General features: G+C 40.7%; 1 pseudogene; it reads right to left on the reverse strand.

Moving 5' to 3' along the window:
* Positions 1-1,298: 1,298 nt before the first annotated feature.
* On the reverse strand, positions 1,299-2,845 carry LOC120208122 (annotated as a pseudogene).
* Positions 2,846-4,899: the final 2,054 nt, after the last annotated feature.

The following is a 4,899-nucleotide window of genomic DNA, read 5'->3' on the forward strand; positions in this document are numbered from 1 at the left end:
GATGATGGTAATTGGTGCTCGGACCAGGACATGTTACGGCGCCAAGCAAATACCTTTTTCAAAAATTTGTTCACTAGCACAAGGGTGGGTGGTTACACTTACAATATTTGGGGATATTTTTCTAGGCTGGATCCTTTGGAGCTTCATAATCTCACCCTACCTTTAAGCACTACCGGTTCACCAAGTAGTTTCTAACATGCAGCCGGGGAAGGCCCGGGGTATTGATGGATTCCATGCATACTTCTATCAGCAGAATTAGGATGTAGTTAATCCGAGTGTGTGTGATTTTTTCGAAGAGCTTTTGAAAACGACGAAATCCATGCAGAGATCAATCGAACTCTGCTGGTTCTAATTCCGAAGAATAATACTCTTGAGCATTGCACTCATTTTCGGCTGATCAGTTTGTGCACTGTGGTTTTTAAGATTTTAACAAAAAACTATCATTAATTGGCTTAAGCCTTTTCTTCCGAAGTGTATATTGGAAACTCAGACTAGTTTTGTTCCGGGTTGCTGCAATACGAACAATATAATCATTGATCATCTAACCCCTTAAACTTGATTTGAGCCTAAAGTGCCACATTAGGCTATCAAGGTAACCTCTGATTTTTAAAACCTGTTAATTTCTTTTTAAACATACTGAATGACATCATAAATAAAACATAAATATTGTGATAAAATCATTTTACAAATCGAAACTCTGTGACACATAATTTAAAACCAAAATAATACATACTCAGAGTTTAAATAAATGATTACATGAGTAAGGTTCTATGAATATATATGCCCACTAAGCTACGATACAGTACTATGAAGGTGATGCTGGCAATCCTGCTGCGACAGTTCTCCATGAACTGCTCATGCTACAAACCTACCAACGAAAAACATCCGAAGGCTGAGTTTACAAAGCCCAACAGTATAATCGCTAATCTAGAGCAGAATAAGAATTCATAAACAAAAGCATGCCAAAGACGTGATACTAAGTTGTAGGTACATGCATGATCTATATCAAGTGCTACTTATTTTAAGGTTAGTTGTTCTATCTATGAAGTAAGGGCCTCTAACCTTAACGTTTGAATCTGCTACACATTATCTAAACGCGTTACTGGTTCTACCGTGCATTATCTGAATGCCATACTAACTCTGTTATACATTACTTGAATGCAATACTGACTCTGTTGTGACTTATAAACTAGTTGTGGCAAGCATCATGGTGCCGTTGAGGAACTGCATCTCGGAGCTCAAGCACCCCTCTATCCTGCCAGAATACCCTCGAGTACTTGAGGTAAGATCCAAATCTACATCAGAGACATACTCTGCCCCTTGGACATATGGGGTAAGATTCAAAGTTGCATCAGAAACGTACACCCCACCAATTTACTCCGTTGAGTCTTGGGGCATCTGCGTCCAACTGGGAAAAAAAGTGCCGTAGAAGTGACTGATATATACCTGGATACACTGAAAAACTAGACAATCGCCCTACTACTAAACTTGAAATCAGGTATGTAAGGCTTAACTTTGCCCTTCAAAACCTTCTTTCGAACAAGGGTAACGAAGAACTTGAACTGCTCTTTCAATGGTAAAACAAGTGGACCCAAAGTGGTGATATTGGATTTCAATGCCTCCCGCCCACATCCATTAGTTCACGAGCCAATGAAACCCCAACAGCTCCTTTTTCATCCTCTCTTTGGTAAACGCAGTTGTAATGTTTATCATCTGACCCTTATGGGTTCGAACCAAATGAAGGAGCTGGTACTTGGAACGAGCCTTGTCTCGTGCCTTGTTCGACAACAGCACGGCGACTCCGCCCATGGAGAATATGCAATTGCATAGCAACATGGACCTGTCATTACCGAAATACCAATTCAGGGTAATGTTCTCGGTGCTTACCACTACGGCATTCATGTTAGGATTTGCTCGAAGGAGGTTTTGAGCGAGCTCGATTGATATAAGCCCTGCGCTGCACCCCATCCCACCAAGATTGTAGCTCTTGATATCTGTGCGTAGCTTGTAGTAGTTGACTACCATGGCTGAGAGAGATGGGGTTGGATTAAATAAGCTACAATTCAAGATTAGGATGTCAACATCTTCCGGTTTGATTCCGGTTTTCTCAAAAAGCGAGTCGAGTGCTCCGAACATGACGGCTTCGGCTTCGGCTTCGGCTTCAGCTCGAGCTTCTTCCATGCATAGATTTGGCGGACTCGATGTTATTCCTCGAGGGAAATACGTCTCATCGCCTAAACCGGACCGAGTTGATATCCTTCTCTGGAATTGAAGCGTGTCCTCCGTGAAAGCTTCGCTGTCTACCGTCATCTTCAGGAACGAGTCGACTGACAGTTTACGATCATCTTCAGGTTTGTAACAATCGAAGTCAACGAGGTAAACCGGCCTGGACCGCTTGGCAAAGTAGAGACAAAGGAGAAAGAATACAACAAGTGATCCAGCCATTCCTGTAGCAGCACCAACGCACTCGAGCCGAAGGGTTGGTTGGTCCATAACACTGAAATCCAGTCCCATTTTAGGGCCTTGAACTGAACCAGAGTTGCAATGGAAAGCGGTATGATTAGAGCAAACATGAGTACCATCGCCGGGTTGTATGAATAACCATAGCCTAACTTCACATACTTAAGCTTCACAGATTGCAAGAAATCCGGCAGTCTCCGCCGGATTTTGATGACGGCGGAGGTGGAGTCTGTGAAGGCCATTTCCGCCGTCAGCCTCTCCTTATCCATCTTAATGCTATCCCTATCCATATCGTCTCTATAATCACTCACTTTCCGAGGGGTCTTAAGGAATATGAAGTTCTATGTGTCTTGTCTATATGAAACCCTATGAATGGGAAATGTAGACCACCAGAGCTATTATATAGCAAAGTCGATAACAAGAATTAAGAAAAGGGGTAGTTCCGAAAGATGAGAGATAGGTCAACCACCGTTGCAATGTCAATAAATCTCTTTGGCGCAAGCACATAAGCCTAATGGCTGTTGTCAGCGTGTGAGATTAAAGCGAGGTTTCTTCCTAGAAACCTGGAAAGAGTTTTTGACGATTCCATGTTTTTCCCGTATGCATGTCATTTATAAGTTTTGGGTTATTGCCAAGAAACTATTAAAGGTAGTTGTTAAGGTAAACGGGGTAAATAAACAGAGAGTAAACTATGGGTGAGGGGATTGACATGGGTATTTTTAAAAATTTTCATTTATTTTTTTATATTTTTATTCCTAAACTTTTATAAATTGTACCTAAAGAATTTTCTTCATTAATATAGAATCATACATTAGATGTCGTAATGAAATTGTATAGTTGGGAGGTGGATTGCTAGGTGACTGGCAATGAGAGAACAGTAAATAGAGGGGTCAAATAAGGATGCCATGCTAAGCCAAGTTACAGGCGACTGACCTGTTCAAATTCCGTGTATAGAAACGGACGGGTTTGGTCTTAGACTATAGTCTTCTTGACACACATTTGCCACGTGTTCGTTCAATATTAAAACAAATAGTCTAATGCTTCCAAAATTGTTCCTATTTTCCTACATTGAAAGCGTTGCATCGAGTATGAATTTTTGTGGATGAATTGAACGAGCATTGAATTTTTGTGGGCCGACGTCAAAGCATTTAAACAGTCATTTATGGGTTTCCGAAAGGGAGTTAACCCAAAAATAGCTATGGCTACTATACACATTAAATTTATCAGGCCTAAATCCATTTATTCCGTCATTAAACCTAAATCCAAAACTCAACTAACCCATATCCATCCATCCATCCGATCTGGGCCATGATCTAAACTCGAGTCCACCATAGTCTTAACAGATCCAATCTGTCCAAACTTTTAAAACCTAATCCTATACCTTTATTATTGGGTTTTTTGGCACAATACCCTGTGGGTAAAATATTTAGGGTATTGGGCTTACCCTAACTTTATTTAGCAATATACGATATTTGCTACAGTCCAGACGGAACTCGTCACCTCAAATATTTTAATAGCGTTATAATGACTCGTCACGTTAAAGTGATGAGTCCATTAAAAAATATTTTTTTTAAAAAAAATTAAAAAAATTATAAATTCAAATAAATAAATATTCAATGGAACTCATTGCGTTTAGGTGACGAGTTCTTTCGAATTCAAAATGAACTAGCCGTTGCTCAACGGGCAGCAACGGACAACAACTGTCACTTGGAACTCCTCACCTCGAGGTGATGAGTTCGGTTGGGCATTTCAAACAACTAGTTGTTAGGGGTAAAGTTGTAAATAGGGTTTAGGGTTTTGGTTTTTCACTAAACCCTAAATCCAAAAAAATTAAAAAAACATGTTATACGAAAATATCGAAAAATGACAACCCGAGAATATATGTTACGCCTGGATAACGTCCATGTTTCGTCGATCCAAAGCGGGTCGGATGATGAATGTAATATTCGTAGTCGGGGGATGACAACCAGAGAGCCATATTAGCAGATGATGACATATATGCGTCAATCCGGTCTATTTTCGGCTATATTTTACGTGGCTTCAAGGTGTACCCGACGTTGATCGAGGCTCTGATTGTTTGGCGCCCAGAGACGCACACATTCCATTTCTCGAGTGGTAAAATGACAATTACTTTGGAAGACGTCGTTTACCAACTCGGTGTTCCGATGAATGGAACCCCCGTGGTGAGGCAGAACGTGTACGACCCCTTGACGTTGGTCTTCCAAGTTCTGAGAAAATGGCCACCATCTGACTTCATGAGGGGCTATTGGGTAATGATAACGTGGTTGGAGTCCGAATTCTAAGTCACAGATGAGTTTACTAAGGCGAAGGTTGTTTTCGCGTCTCGAGTATTTCATCTCCAAGTGATCGGTGGGATATTATTACGGGATAAATCCGGTAATTTGGTGTTCACTCAATATCTAATTTTTTTTGAAAGAC

Source organism: Hibiscus syriacus, unplaced genomic scaffold (genome assembly GCF_006381635.1).
Source record: "Hibiscus syriacus cultivar Baekdansim isolate YM2019G1 unplaced genomic scaffold, ASM638163v2 tig00015910_pilon, whole genome shotgun sequence".
Classification (NCBI taxonomy): Eukaryota; Viridiplantae; Streptophyta; class Magnoliopsida; order Malvales; family Malvaceae; genus Hibiscus; species Hibiscus syriacus.